The sequence below is a fragment of the Tachyglossus aculeatus genome, chromosome X1, assembly GCF_015852505.1.
Source record: "Tachyglossus aculeatus isolate mTacAcu1 chromosome X1, mTacAcu1.pri, whole genome shotgun sequence".
NCBI classification, from domain to species: Eukaryota; Metazoa; Chordata; class Mammalia; order Monotremata; family Tachyglossidae; genus Tachyglossus; species Tachyglossus aculeatus.
This window is the reverse complement of record NC_052101.1, coordinates 89,081,009-89,096,753: the sequence shown is the minus strand read 5'-3', so window position 1 is coordinate 89,096,753 and position 15,745 is coordinate 89,081,009. Positions and strand designations below refer to the sequence as shown.

At 51.0% G+C, this 15,745-nt stretch overlaps 1 protein-coding gene and 2 non-coding genes across 3 annotated transcripts in view; 1 reads left to right on the top strand and 2 right to left on the bottom strand.

Moving 5' to 3' along the window:
- Window positions 1-15,745, top strand: part of RNF123 (ring finger protein 123) — a 149,676-nt gene that overhangs the window by 100,749 nt on the left and 33,182 nt on the right. The gene's annotated exons all lie outside the window — the stretch shown is intronic.
- Window positions 7,857-7,994, bottom strand: LOC119920397. Its single transcript, XR_005448146.1, has one exon. It is a non-coding gene; the product is annotated as a small nucleolar RNA SNORA7 (small nucleolar RNA).
- LOC119920454 lies at window positions 9,796-9,933 on the bottom strand. The gene has a single exon (XR_005448199.1). It is a non-coding gene; the product is annotated as a small nucleolar RNA SNORA7 (small nucleolar RNA).

Sequence of the window (15,745 nt, the reverse complement as noted above, 5' to 3'; positions counted from 1 at the left end):
TTTGGGGGATGAGTCATGGGCTTGGGGGCTAGCTTTTCCTTTCATACATGCAGGGGGGGGCTTGAGGCGGAGCTTCCAGGTGATGGGGCTAGGGAAAAAAAGTGACATCATCACACCTGGAGGGAGATGCCTGCAGTCACACATACACACACCCTCTGTTAGGGAGGTGTTCACAGACATACATGGGATGAAACACATAGAAGCAGTTGGGGCTAGGTGTGGGGCCCCTTCTCTGAGGCTGAGACTGGGAGGGGTCACTGAGCTGCCCATTCCCAGTTTGAACTGGGACTGGGCATGGCCAGCTGTACTTACTCCCTGCTGATGTGGGAGCCAGGAGAGAACCGTGCACCGCTAAGCTTTCCCACTGTGATTCCTGCTTCTGGTCAGCCCACTTCTTCCTGGGTGGGGTGGAGCGGGCAGCCCCCAAAAGCACACTCTCAATTCCACGGTCCCCACTGTGGGCCCATGCCCACCCCAAGTTGGCTGCTGGTGAATATTTTGCAGCGCAGTAAAGATTTTTGCAATCCTGAATATTGTCCACCACCCTTTGCAAAGTGCTTCCCTGTGATTGGCTCACCCCCATTATCTTCCCCTCCATCCCTGTGCTACCAGCTGCATTCAGATTAGTTCCTTTCTCTCACAAGATTATTGAGCTGGGGGGAGAAGGAGAAAAGGAGGGGAAGGGAGGAGGAGGCTCCTAGGAGCCCAACCCCGATAATTCTCTAAAGTTTCCTTTAGCACTTTTCCAGCTGTTTCTTGCCGAGGGCACATCAAGCTAAAACAGGGCCCGTTTGTAGCCTGGTCTTTGCATAATAATAATAATTATTATTATAGTATGTGTTAAACGCTTACTATGTGCCAGGCACCGTACTAAACACTGGGGTGGATACAGGCAAATCGGGTTGGACACAGTCCCTTGTCCCACGTGGGGCTCACAGTCTCCATCCCCATTTTACAGAGGGGGAAACTGAGGCACAGAGAAGTGACTAACCCAAAGTCACACAGCAGGCAAGTGGCGGAGCCGGGATTAGAACCCAGGACCTTCCGACTCCCAGGCCTGTGCTCCACCCATTATCCACGCTGCTTCAATTCTTCATCTCTCTGTGCTCTCTAAATTGTTTGGCTTCCCCTCCTCCTCTCCCCTCAATTCCGGTGCCATCATCCTCTTTGTCATTTTCACTGTCATCCGTTGTCACTTGGCGTTTGAGTGCGCCATACCATGGGAACGTAGGATAGATGGAAAAGACCAGGTCGTTGTCCTTGAAGAGCCTAAAATCCAAAGAGGGAGACAAATGGCCCCAGGTTGTCAAGGGTACAGTCAAGCAGTCAATCAATCGGTGGTATTTAGTGAGTGCCTACTGTGTGCAGAGCACTGGCCTAAGCGCTTGGGAGAGTACAACACAATAGAGTTGGTAGACACATTCCCTGCCCACAATGAGCTAACTACGGAAAGGAGTAGGAGTGTAAAGGAATAAGTAACAGCCACTTGTCTGCTGTGTGACCGTGGGCAAGTCACTTGACTTCTCGGTGCTTCAGTTACCTCGTCTGTAAAATGGGGATTAAGACTGTGAGCCCCATGTAGGACATGGATTGTGTCCAACCTTATAAACTTGTATCTATCCCAGTGCTTAGTACGGTGCCTGGCACATAGTAAGCACATAATAAAGACCAGGAAAAGAATGTAGCTACAAATGATAAATATCAATCAGTGACATTTATTGAACACTTACTGTACTAAGCTTTTAGGAGAGAAAAGTGCAGTACGTAGAGACAATCCCCACCCTTAAAGAGACAAAAGTAAGCAATTAAATAGTTAAATGAAGAAACATATGTTTTTGTGTGCAAATGATATGCATGTGATAGGTGGGGTGGCATGACTAGGAAAGTGAGGGTTTGGGGCTAGTCGGGGAGTGCCTCAAGAAGAAGCCAACTTTTTAGAAGGGTCTGGAAGGTGGGGGAAGGTTGCGGATTTGAAGGGAGAGGGTGTTCCAGGCAGGGAAAAGGAAACTGAGTCGTCCCTGGGCTCTAACATCATCCTGGTGCAACTCCACGCCCTTGTGGTGCCTGCCTGGATGACTGGTCGACTCGGTCCGCTCCCTCGGGCCCTTAGAAGAGCAAAAAAAATATTCCAGGTGATGTCCTCTCCTCTCTTACCAGTGCTCCATGGCTGGAGGGGCGAGGGGGTACCCCCAACTCGAGCAGTGGGAAGGAGTTTGGTTTCTTTAAAGCTTCAGTCCGGGGAAAAGTTGCTGCTTCTGCCCTCTCCCTCCCCCAGCAGCAGAGAGAGCCTCACCACCAGCGAGGCGTAGTGGATAGTGTTTGTACAGATTTATTACTCTATTTATTTTACTTGTACATATTTACTATTCTAGTTATTTTCTTAATGATGTGGATCTAGCTTTATATTTATTCTGACGACTTGACACCTGTCCACATGTTTTGTTTTGTTGTCTGTCTCCCCCTTCTAGACTGTGAGCCCGTTGTTGGGTAGGGACCCTCTCTATATGTTGCCAACTTGTACTTCCCAAGAGCTTAGTACAGTGCTCTGCACATAGTAAGCGCTCAATAAATATGATTGAATGACTGAATAGAGCGTGGGCGTGGGAGTCAGAAGGTCATGGGTTCTAATCCCAGCTCCGCCACTGCGACCTGTGCGACTTCGGGCGAGTCATTTCATTCCTCTGGACCTCAGTTACTTCATCTGTAAAATGAGGATTGAGATTAGGAGCCCCACGTGGGACAGGGACTGTGTCCAACCCTATTTGCTTGTATCCCTCCCGGTGCTTAGTACAGTGCCCGGCACACAGTAAGCGCTTAACAAATACCAGAATTTCCTGCTCCCCAGAGGTGGCAGTACTCTGCTGGCTTTCTCCTTCCCTCACTGTCGGGGAGACTGAAGCAAGGAGCCACTCTTGAGTTTCCAGCATCTTACATTCCGGGTCCCGGTGCCAGGAGCGCACACATTGGGCTCCGACCCAAAGAGGGGATGGTCGACTGCGGCTGTTGTTGTGGTGTCATGTTGCTGCAGCACATCACACTTGCCTTGTACGTAACTCTTGGTTTGATTAGTACTGTTCATGGTAGTCCTGGAAGGCAGGTCACAGTTGGGGTCATTCCTATTTTGCAGATGACAGAACTGAGGCGCAGACAGGGCTCATGATGGGTGAGACTGTGGCGGAGCAGGGTTAATCTCTCTAGGCTCTGATGGGACTTGGGTGCATAGTAAGCTCCTCATAAACGCCATAATGAACAGTAAGTTCAGCACAGCACTCAGCCAGTTGGTAGTGACTCCTCTGCCGCCCGCCTTCTATCTCTCCTTGACGCTGCCAACCTCTTGCTCCACCCCACCTCGCTCACTCACCAACTTGGTCACACCCTCGACCTCATCATCTCCTACTGCTGCACTATCTCCACCCTCATCAACTCTGAAATCCCTCTCTCTGATCATAACCTTCTCACCTGCCTCCTCACTCACACTCCTCTCCCCTGTAAATCTATGTTACTACCTCACAGAGACCTCCGCTTTCTTGACCCCATCCATCTTTCTGAGCACCTCACACCCCACCTCTCCTTCCTTTCCTCTCTACCCAATGTTGATGATCAGATTACTGCTCTCAACTCTACCCTCCCTACTCAGCTAGACTCACTCGCTCCCCTTTCCCTTCGCCGCTCTCGTACCACTAACCCACAGCCCTGGATCACTGCCACTGTCCGCCTCCTTCGCTCTTATGCTCAAGCTGCTGAACGCTGCTGGCGAAAGTCTAAACACCATGCCAACCTCATTCACTTAAAGTTTATCCTTTCCTGCCTTAACTCTGCCCTCTCCTCTTCCAGACAAAACTATTTCTCCTCCCTTATTGACACCCATGCCCATCATCCCTGTCAGCTCTTCCGTACATTTAACTCCCTTCTCGGGCCCCCTGTTCCTCCCCCTCCTCCTTCCCTCACCTCCAACGATCTGGCCTCCTACTTCATTAGTAAAATTAAATCCATCAGGTCTGAGCTCCCCAAAGTCATTCCTCCCCGTTCTCCAACCCTCCGGCTCTCAACCCTCTCCGCTACTCTCCCATCCTTCCCAGCAGTATCCTCAGATGAGATCTCCTCCCTCCTCTCAAGTGCTACTCCGGCCACCTGTGCTTCTGACCCCATTCCCTCTCATCTTATGAAATCTCTTGCTCCTCCCCTCCTTAACTTCCATCTTCAACCGCTCACTCTCCACTGGTTCCTTCCCCTCTGCCTTCAAACATGCCCACGTCTCTCCCATCCTAAAAAAACCCTCTCAACCCCACCTCCTCTTCTAGTTATCACCCTATCTCCCTCCTACCATTCCTTTCCAAACTCGTTGAACGAGTCATCTACACGCGCTGCCTCGAGTTCCTCAACTCTCTCCTCGACCCCCTCCAGTCTGGCTTCCGTCCCCTACATTCCACGGAAACTGCCCTCTCAAAGGTCACCAGTGACCTCCTGCTTGTCAAATCCAACGGTTCCTACTCTATCCTAATCCTCCTCGACATCTCAGCTGCCTTTGACACTGTGGACCACCCATCTCCTCAACACGCTATCCAACCTTGGCTTCACAGACTCTGTCCTCTCCTCGTTCTCCTCTTATCTCTCCAGCCGTTCATTCTCAGTCTCTTTTGCAGGCTCCTCCTCCCCCTCCCATCCCCTTACTGTAGGGGTTCCTCAAGGGTCAGTTCTCGGTCCCCTTCTGTTCTCTATCTACACTCACTCCCTTGGTGAACTCATTCACTCCTACGGCTTCAACTATCATCTCTACACTGATGACACCCAAATCTATGTCTCTGCCCCTGCTCTCTCTTCCTCCCTTCAGGCTCGTGTCTCCTCCTGCCTTCAGGACATCTCCATCTGGATGCCTGCCCGCCATCTAAAACTTAATATGTCTAAGACTGAACTCCTTATCTTCCCTCCCAAACCCTGCCCTCTCCCTGACTTTCCCATCACTGTTGACCGCACTACCATCCTTCCCGTCTCACAAGCCCGCAACCTTGGTGTCATCCTGTACTCCGCTCTCTCACTCACCCCTCACATCCAAGCCGTCACCAAAACCTGCTGTTCTCAGCTCCGCAACATTGCCAAGATCCGCCCTTTCCTCTCCATCCAAACCGCTACCCTGCTTGTTCAATCTCTCATCCTATCCCGACTGGATTACTGGATCAGCCTCCTCTCCCATCTCCCATCCTCCTGTCTCTCCCCACTTCAATCCGTACTTCACGCTGCTGCCCGGATCATCTTTGTCCAGAAACGCTCTGGGCATGTTACTCCCCTCCTCAAAAATCTCCAGTGGCTACCAATCAATCTGCGCATCAGGCAGAAACTCCTCACCCTCAGATTCAAGGCTGTCCATCACCTCGCCCCCTCCTACCTCACCTCCCTTCTCTCCTTCTACAGCCCAGTCCGTACCCTCTACTCTTCTGCCGCTGATCTCCTCACTGTGCCTCATTCTCGCCTGTCCCGCCATCGACCCCCGGCCCACATCATCCCCTGGGCCTGGAATGCCCTCCCTCCGCACATCCGCCAAGCTAGCCCTTCAAAGCCCTCCTGAGAGCTCACCTCCTCCAGGAGGCCTTCCCAGACTGAGCCCCCCTTCCTTTCCTCCTCCTCCCCCTCCCCATCCCCCCGCCTTACCTCCTTCCCCTCCCCACAGCACCTGTATATATATACATATATATATATGCATATATATATGTTTGTATATATTTATTACTCTATTTTACTTTTGCATATTTATTATATTTATTTTATTTTGTTAATATGTTTTGTTTTGTTGTCTGTTTCCCCCTTCTAGACTGTGAGCCCACTGTTGGGTAGGGACTGTCTCTATGTGTTGCCAACTTGTACTTCCCAAGCGCTTAGTACAGTGCTCTGCGCACAGTAAGCTCTCAATAAATACGAATGAATGAATGAATTGAGCACTCACTGTGTGCAGATCACTGTACTAAGCTGTTGGGAGAATGTGATATCATCCTAATAGCGTTTGTTAAGCGCTTACTATGTGCCAGGCGCCATACTGAGCGCTGGGGTGGGTACAAGCAGTATAACAACAGACAATTCCCTGCCCTCTTACGGTCTAGAGGGGCGACAGACATGTTAATATAAATAAATTCCAGATATGTACTGACAAGTGAGTTACGTGGGAGAGTGGCCTCTTGGTCAATCAGTGGTATTCATTGAGCGCTTACCATATGCAGCACACTGGAGTAAGCAGTTGGGAGAGTCCAGTACAGCAGAGATGTGGACTCGTTCCCTGCCCACCAGGAACTTACAATCTAGAGGAGACGTGGGCATCAAAATAAAGTACGGATCTGTCCGGAAGAGCTGTGGGGCTGAGGGTGCGTTTACTCTCCTGGGAAGCAGCATGGCCTAGCGGAAAGAGCACAGGCCTGGGAGCCAGAGGACATGGGTTCTAATCCTGGCTCCGCCACACCTCTGTTGTGTGGCCTGGGGTAAGTCACGTCACTTCTCCGGGCCTCAGTTACCTCACCTGGAAAATGCGGATTAAGACTGTGAGCCCCATGTGGGACAGGGACCGTGTCCGACCCGACTACCTTGTATCTACTCCAGCACTTAGAACAGTGTTTGCCACATAGTAAGCACTTCACAAATGCCATAATAGCCCTAATAAGGGCTGGAAAGGGTACAGATCCAGGTGCATGGGTGACACAGGAGGGAGAGGGGGTAGCCGTCTCTCTGTAGGCAGAAGCCCCCTGGGCAACATTGAACGGCAGATGGAGATGCTTTTTTGGCATGAGGTGGAGCTATTTACCAAAGCAACCTCCCTCCCGCTGCCTCAACCAGCCTCTCCTGGCCAGGACTTCCTTTCATGTTCCTGGCCTTGGCATCAGGCATTTGGCTATATTTATCGACTGGAATTACTTGCCAGGGTGGCTGGGCTTGGCAGAACTTGCCTCCAGGACTGCTCAGGGGCCTCCCCAGCTCTGCCAAGACGGGCCCAGGCTGGCACAGCCCAAGCCCCATGCCCAGATGGACAGACTGTGAGGCACCAGTATGTGCACACCCACAGATTCCAAGCGGATCTGTAATCCCTCTAGACAGTCCCTTTAGACTGTTACCTCGTTATGGGCAGGGGACGTGTCTGCTTGTTTGATGGTACTTGTTAAGCGCTCACTGTGTGTACTAAGCGCTGGGGTAGGTGCAAGCAAATCGGGTTGGACACAGTCCCTGTCCCTCATGGGGCCCACCGTCTTAATCCCCATTTTACAGATGAGGTAACGGGCCTAGAGAAGTGAGGTGCCTCACCCTAGGCCTTACAGCAGGAAAGTAGCGGAGGTGAGGTTAGAACCCAGGTCCTTCTGACGCCTAGGCCCATGCTCTATCCACTAGGCCATGCTGCTTCTCCATAGATGCCGTGGATTGATCAATATCCACTTCCACCTCCTGGATCCCAGCCAAGGGGGCCGAGCCTGGCCGCGTAGGTGCCCTGGGCATCTCCTCGGTGGGCAACCTTATTGGGTTGGGGTTGGCCAGCGGGTCTCACGGGTGGTTCTCACCCCTGTAACTGATCCGTCCTTGCTGGGGACCCTGCTTTATCTGGTGATTCTTGGGTCTGGCATTGGCCGAAAGAATCACCGTGTCCCCAGAGGAACCCCCGCCTGTCTGGTTCCCGAAACGTGCCCTGTCTTATGCCGTCGAGTTGTCCCCAACCCATAGCGACGCCGCAGAACGCCCCACCTCCACCTGCATTCGTTCTGGTAGTGTGTCCATAGAGTTTCCTTGGTAAAAATAGGGAGGTGGTTTACCATTGCCTCCTTCCGCACAGTAAACTTGAGTCTCCGCCCTCAACTCTGTCCCATACTGCCCAGCACAGGAGAATTTTAACTTGCAGCAGATTGCCTTCCACTCGCTAGCCACTGCCCAAGCTAGGAATGGAATGGGTAGGCCTCTGCTTGACTCTCCCTCCCGTAGTGGAGACTGGTAGAGGACTGGAAACTCTCCAGATGTGACCCTGAGAGGGGCTTCCCTAAGCTACCTCCACCATTAGCCCTCATCCCAGCCCTCTGACAGTAATAGCAATAATAATAGTATAATGATGATGATGATAATGATGGTGATTAAGTGCCAAGCACAGTCTGTGCTGAGTTTGGGAACAACTACAAGATAATCAGATCAGACATAGTCCTTGTCCCAGGCAGGGCTCACAGACAAGGAGAAATGGTATTTTATCCCCATTTGAGAGATGAGGAGACTGGGGCACAGAGAAGCTAAGTGACTTGCCCACAGCAGGGAAGTGGCAGAGTTGGGACTTTCCATTAGGCCATGCTGCCTCTCAGCCTCCTAATAATAATAATTATAGTATTTTTTTAAGCACTTACTATATACCAAGCACAGTTCTAGGTACTGGGGTAGATACAAGGTAATCAGGTTGTCCCACGTGGGGACAGTCTTACTCCCCATGTTACAGATGAGGTAACTGAGGAACAGAGAAGTTAAGTGGCTCGCCCAAGGTGACACGGCAGACAAGTAACAGAGCCGTGTTCAGAACCGATGTTCTCTGACTCCGGAGCTGGTGCTCTTTCCACTAAGCCCGTTACTAGGCTGTGAGCCCATTGTTGGGTAGGGGCCGTCTCTATGTGCTGCCAACTTGTACTTTCCAAGCGCTTAGTACAGTGCTCTGCACATAGTAAGTGCTCAATAAATACGAATGAATGAAGGAATAAGCCACGCTGCTTCTCAAAGAAGAAGCCTCCTCCAAGATATTTCCTATCCATCCCCTCCACCTTAACCCCCTCCCCCTCAACCCCGAAAGGGCTCCTCCATCCCTAGCTCTGACCTGCTTCTACCGAAACAAACGGCAGGGTCTCTGATTCCCTTCAGAGGCTCGGGATTTCTGGGTTAGAAAAGGGAGCTGTGCCTGGTACATACCCCTGGCTCACAGTGCGCTAGATGGGAAGGTGCCTGGCTTTCTCCTCGGTGGTCCAGGAGGCTTTTGGCCAGCTCTCCTTGGTGCTTGCTTCACAGACCTTTTGTTGACCTTTTTTCAGATCGAAACGTGTGGGTTTGGTTTGTAAACCCATGGCAGGTCCCGGTGTTGGGGCTGTCTTTTCTCTCTGCAAATCCCTTTCCCTCTCCAGAACTGCAGTCGCTCGTTCTGGGTCTCTGCCCGGCATTTGAGAGCTTGTCCTATGTGGGTCAGATGGGCACTCCTTCCGACCAACCTCCAGCCTCAGTACCCTCTGTTCTGGGGCCAGGCTGCAACCTTCTAAGTTGTCCCTGGAGGCATGTTCCTTTGATGTTCTTGCAGCTCCACTAACGTCATTGATTCCGGCCTGGGTTGAAGGCAGAAGCCAGAGTATCTGTGTCTCCCTGGAATTTTTGATTGGTGAAGATATTTGTTCCCCTGTCTTATTGATGGTATTTATTAAGCCCTTACAACGCAGTAGGCTCTGGGATTGATGAGACAATCGGATCAGATCCAGCCCTGATCCCAGATAGAACACAGTCCTGGGAGTCAGAAGGTCAAGGGTTCTAATTCCAGCTCTGCCACTTGTCTGCTGTGTGACCTTGGGCAAGTCACTTCACTTCTCTGTGCCCCAGTTGTTGTCGTCATTGTCTTATGCTGTCGAGTCGTGTCCGACCCATAGCAACGCCATAGACACACCTCTACCAGAACGCCCCACTTCCATCTGCAATCGTTCTGGTATTGTATCTGTAGAGTTTTCTTGGTAAAAATGCGGAGGTGCCTTCTTCCATGCAGTAAATGAGTCTCTGCCCTTGATTCTCTTCCATGCCGCTGCTGCCCAGCACAGGTGAGTTTTGACTTGTAGCAGATTGCCGTCCACTCACTAGCCACTGCCCAAGCTAGGAATGGAATGGATAGCCTTCTGCTTGACTCTCCCTCCTGTAGTCGTGACTGGTAGAGTACTGGAAACTCTCAAGGTGCGAGCCTGAGAGGGAGTGCCTGTTACCTCATCTGTAAAATGGAGATTGAAACTGTGAGCCCCGCATGGGACAAGGGACTGTGTCCAACCCGATTTGTTTGTATCCATCCCAGCACTTAGAACAGTGCCTGACACATAGTAAGCACTTAAAAAAAAACCCCACAATTATTATTATCTTCTGAGTCCCAATTCCACCAGGTCTCATTGTCATGTCCTCTCCCCCCACCGTCCCTCATCCCAGTCTTTCCCCCCACCCCGACACACGAACACACATGCACACTCCCTCACTGCAGTCTCTCTTTCCCCACTATCCCCTGATCTCCACCTCCTAGTTCTCTCATAGGATCCAGTTCACTCTGTAGGTACATACTCAGTCCTAGTGAGTGATTCCTCCTTAGCTAGCAAAAGTCTCCTCCCTTCTTCATTCATTCAGTAGCATTTATTGAGTGCCTACCAGATGCTTGGAAGCGTTCGATAAAAGCCAAAGACCCGGGGGCCATAGTAGTATTTGTGGAGTGCCTATTTGGTGCGTTGCACTGTAGTAGGTGCTTGAGAAATAGGTCCCTGCCCTTGAGGAGCTAGCTTGCTAATGCTGGACACAAATTGTTGATCCACAATAGACAGGAACAGGAGGAAATCTCTCGAGACAACTGACAACAGCAGCAGCATGGTAATATGAATGAATGCTTTATAACAAGATGAAGGGAATAAATACATTGCTATAGACTTAAGTGCTAAGGGTGGCTGATGAGAAGCAGCATGACCTAGTGGAAAGTGCAACGGCCGGGAAGTTGGAGGACCTGGGTTCTAATCTCAGCTCCTCTGCTTACCTGCTGTGTGACCATGGGCAAGTCACTTAGCTTCTCTGTGCCTCAGCTCCCTCATCCACAAAATGGGGATCAATACCTGTTCTCCCTCCTACTCGGATTGTTAGCCCTGTGTGGGACAAGAACTGGGGCTTAGTACAGTGCTTGGCACATGGTAGGTGCTTAACAAAATACCACTATTATTAGTTGAGGAATGCCTTCTGGCAGAAGTGAGATTTCAAGAGGGTTTTGAATGTTGGGTGAGCTGTGATCATCATCAATCATCATCAATCATATTTATTGAGCGCTTACTGTGTGCAGAGCACTGTACTAAGCGCTTGGGAAGTACAAGTTGGTAACATATAGAGACAGTCCCTACCCAGCAGTGGGCTCACAGTCTAAAAGATGTGATCTGGTGGATTTAAAGAGGGAAGGAGTTCCAGGAGAGTCCAGAGCTAGGTATAGTTAGAAGTTATATTTGGGAATAGCTAAGAGCATGAGCTGGGTTGTTATGAGCAGGGAGAGCAAATACGTAAGAAGGAGAGAGCTGGTATGAACATGTCTGTGACTCAGACATGTGGCCTCTAGACTGTAAGCTTGTAGTGGGAAGGGAACATGTCTGTCAACTCTGTTGTACCCTCCCAAGTGCTTAGTACAATGCTCTGCGCACAGTAAGGGCTCAATCGATACCTTTGATTGACTGGTGGAGGGCCTTGAAGCCAACGGTTAAGAGTTTCTGCTTGACGTGGTGGGAAACGGGCAACAGTTGGAGCTTTATGAGGGACGGAATGAAGTGTTCCGATCAACGTGTGAGGAAGGTGGTTTGGGCAACAGAGTGGAGGATCAATTTACAAAACAGTTGTCAGAGCCCAGATCTTCTATGGTGTAAAATGCCTTGTAGCTCCTTCCCCTTCCCTTCCCATCTCACCCCACTTGATGTTTAATTTTGGATGATTTATTCTAAGGCCGTGGCATTGCGTAGCATCTAGGATCTCTCTGGCATGGTATAACTGTTTCTTATTAATTCCAGGAACAAATCCTCACGGAAGGAATTTGGGCTTTCATTCTGCCCTCTAAATCTTCCTCGTAGTGGAAACTGGGGCTTTGTGGAGTTCGGTTTGTAGGGATGATGGAATGTGGTTGTATTCCCAAGCCTTTCCAGGAAGGCAGTTCCCCAGCGGGGCTGCTGGAGGGAGCCATGGGTAACTTCTTTGAAGATGTACTCTGAACTCTGAAAGGAAGATGGTCCGAGTGTGGAGTTATCACAATTTACAGTGTTGGCTGTTTTGGATCGTAAGATCAGCGAGTCTTTGGCTTGGAGACCCAAGGCTTCTGACTCCCTCTTTGGTTATTAGGAGCTGGGCAAGCAGTCCATCTTGCTTGCCTTGCTGTCTTCCAGAAATCTTGGGGCACGGGACTCACCGAAGCTTCATGTCTTGGGGGGTGGGGGTGGCAGGGGGTGTGTGCCAGGTGCTGTTGAGTGACACTGAAGTGTGGTCTGTTTTTTCTCCCTGTTCTCTGAGGTGCTCTGGGCTGCCCCTCCCTTAGCACCCTCTGTGCCCTGCTGCCTTTGTGACTAGCAGGCTCCTGAGCCAGACCACGGTTTTGGCATCTACAGATGTCTGAGGCCACAGCTGCACCCCAGCATCTGTGGACGGTAGTTCTGATTGGCCTCGTCTGGGCCTGCATTTGGGGCCATTGCTGTACTGCCCTCAGAGCCCATCTGGGACGTGCGCGACAATAACCATGCCCAGTGCAGTTGTCAGAAGGTGCAAGTCCAGCGCACTGACCAAAACCTCCCCAGTTGCCCTAGGAGCCATTTCCTTTACCTCGGCCATTTCTGAGTGGATCCATCAAACCAGACAAGCAGAAAAGGGCGGCCTCAGAGCCCAGGAAGCGGAGGAAAAAGTCCTTCCACAATCCCCATATTGGGTGGGGTAAATTTTTTTTCCCCCCTTCAGTTGCCAGGCTGATGGACAAAGGGACTCCAGGATATTTGCCACCCGTGGCTCTGTTGACTATCCAGGTCTGCCATTCCCCCCTCCTGCCTTGCCCATCTCGGTGGATAACCCCACCATCCTCCCTGCCTCAGAGTCCTGGAATTTTGATTGATCTCATCTGCGACGCTCCGTTGGTTGGTCGATGGATTGAGAGGGCCCAGCCTGGGCTTCCTAAAGGGCAGGCCACCAGTCCGAAGCCTGGCCGCCTGCTTGAGACCGAAAGTCGAGAGGGCTCACCCAACCATCTTCCTCTCTGGCATTTCCCGCCCACCCGTTCCAGCGCAACGGGACTCGTGTGCCCCTCGGTGGAGGGTGGGAAGTGAGGGGTAGGTAGAGAAGGTGAGACCTAGTCTGAAGATTGCTCAAGGTGAGCAACTGGGGTCTCTGAGGTTTGAGGAGTAGCTAAATTGGGTCAGGTCTCTTTGGAGGAAGAACAGCAACCGGGTGACTTTCTCTCTCCCTCTTTCTGTCTCCAGGTGATTTAATAAATATTGATAATGAGGGCAAGGCAATGTGGAGGAGGTAACAAAGGAGTTGGAAATCTGGAGGCCCTTGGCTTTTGAATGGCCCGGCCTTTCTCCACTAAAAGAGAGCCAGCACCGGGACGATCGCGCCCGTGAACACCCTCATCGGTTCTCTGGGCTGACCCTTTCACTCATGGGTGAGAAGAGAAACAGTGTTGCCTAGTGGAAAACACAAGGGCCTGGGTGTCAGAGGACCTGAGTTCTAATCCTGGCTCCTCCGGGCAAGTCACTTCCCTTCTCTGGGCCTCGGTTCCCTCATCTGCCAAATGGGGATTCCAATACCTGTTCTCCCTCCTACTTAGACTGTGAGCTCAGTGTGAGACTGATGATCTTGTATGTACCCCAGCTTGGCACATAGTAAGCGCTTACCAAATACCACCAAGATTTTTATTTTACTTGTGCCGAGAATTCGGAGCCGCCGGCCCACAGGCTCAGAGGGTGGCTGTCTCTGGGCGGTCTGTGAGGGTTCCAGGGACCCAATGTGGCGTCCCGAAGGGTCCTTCATCAGATTTTCCCAGTACTTACTGCTTAACCGTGAGCCTGGAGCTGGGACCCGTCCTCTGTGCCCGTGTGGGGAGACTGATTCCTGGCAAGACACTGGAGAGGGGCTCCAGGCACTTAGGCCTGAAGCTGTTTTCCTTCTCTGCAGTCCAGGCCGTACAGTTCAGAGCAGCTTCTAGCTCAGGGCAAGAGTGATCAAACAGCCACCCTGAGTTTGTATGTATTTTATTCCCGTCCACAAACCTTAGGTACCTCTGCATATTCAGTTGGACATCCAGTGATTTAATCAGCTATTTAATTCTGCCACATTCATGCTATTACCTGTGATTTTCCCATTCTTCCTCCTCCTGCTCCCACTATATACAGAAGGCATTTTTGTCCGTCTCCTCCATTTGATTGGAAGCTCCCTGGGGTTAGGGGACACACGTCTCATGGCTGTCGTATTCTCCCAAGCAAAGAGTGCAGGGCTTTGTCCGAAGTAGGCACCCGATCCATACCGCTGATCGATCGATCGGTTGATTGATTGCAGCTTGGAGCATTCCCTTAGACTGGGCACCCACCTGGATTCCAGCTCCGGTCTTGGATGGTCTTGCTGTCCATCGGGGAGGAGGAAGGAGAATCCTTCCCATCAGCAGGACCTGCCTTTAAGTCTTTTTTTCCGGTAGTGATGATAGGTGGCTCTGGGCACCCTGTCCGACACACATACGCACGTATGCTCTCGCGTGCTCTCTCTCCCTCCATTGCACGTTGACTGGCAAGGCTAGCAGCTGTAGCTCCTGGCCATGGGCCACCCCACTTGTTGACCTCTTGTTTGTTTTTGTCAGCACCCTGAATGTCTGAGCAGAACTCATTATGGAATGCAACGTTCACCTTACTTGGGCAAGCTAATGTCTTGAAGTGCGGACAGTGTGGAATAGAGCACTTTACAACTACAGCCTCAGGCACAGAGGTGAAATATCACCCCACGAGCTCGTAACGCGCCAACCCGCGTACCCGTCCGCCTGTTGCATTTCTGTACCTATCTTTATGCTCTATCGCGTCCTGCAGTTCATTTTACCATCCGTCTCCCCTGCTGGATTGTAAGCTCCTCGAGGGCTGGGATCGTCTCTCCTTACTCGACTGTATTGTGCTCCTCCCAAGTGCTCAGTATAGTGCTCTGCACCAAGCAAGCATCCAGTGAGAAGCATCATGGCCTAGTGGTTAGAGCACAGGCTTGGGAGTCAGAAGGACCTGGGTTTTAATCCTGGCTTCACCACGTGTCTGCTGTGTGATCTTGGGAAAGTCACTCAACTTCTCTGTGCCTGTTACCTCATCTTGAAAGTGGGGATTAATAATAATAATAATAATAGTGGTATTTGCCAAACACTGTTCTAAGCACTGGGGTAGATACAAGCTTATCAGGTTGTCCCACGTGGGGCTCACAGTCTTGGTCCACATCTTACAGATGAGGTTACTGAGGCACAGAGAAGTTAGGTGACTTGCCCAAAGTCACACAGCTGACAAGTGGCAGAGACGGAATTCAAACCCACGACCTCTGACTCCCAAGCCCGTGCCCTTTCCACTAAAGCCAAGCTGCTTTTACAAGATTCTACAGATTAAGACTGTGAGCCCTGTGTGGGATAGGGACTGTGTCCAACCTGATTAACTTTGTATTAACTAAGCCCTGCACTTAGTACAGTGCCTGGCACAAAGTAAGTGCTTAACAGATACCATAAAAAATTAAAAATAAATACTATTGATTGATCGGGATATGGGAGAAACCAAGGTAGCGAAGTCGCGTGGTTTCACTCGAGATTACGCAGCATATGACTGGCAGAACTGTAACTCCTCTAAGTCCCAGCCCTGTTCTGTTCCACCAAGCAACGTCACCTTGCTGTTGTGAGGTGTGGGTACTTAATAATGTTTGGCATTTGTGAGACACTTGACATTTTCAGGTTCTCGAAGACTGAGGGAGAGAATATGTTTAACAGGCAATAGCAGGGCCTGAGAATTGGGAC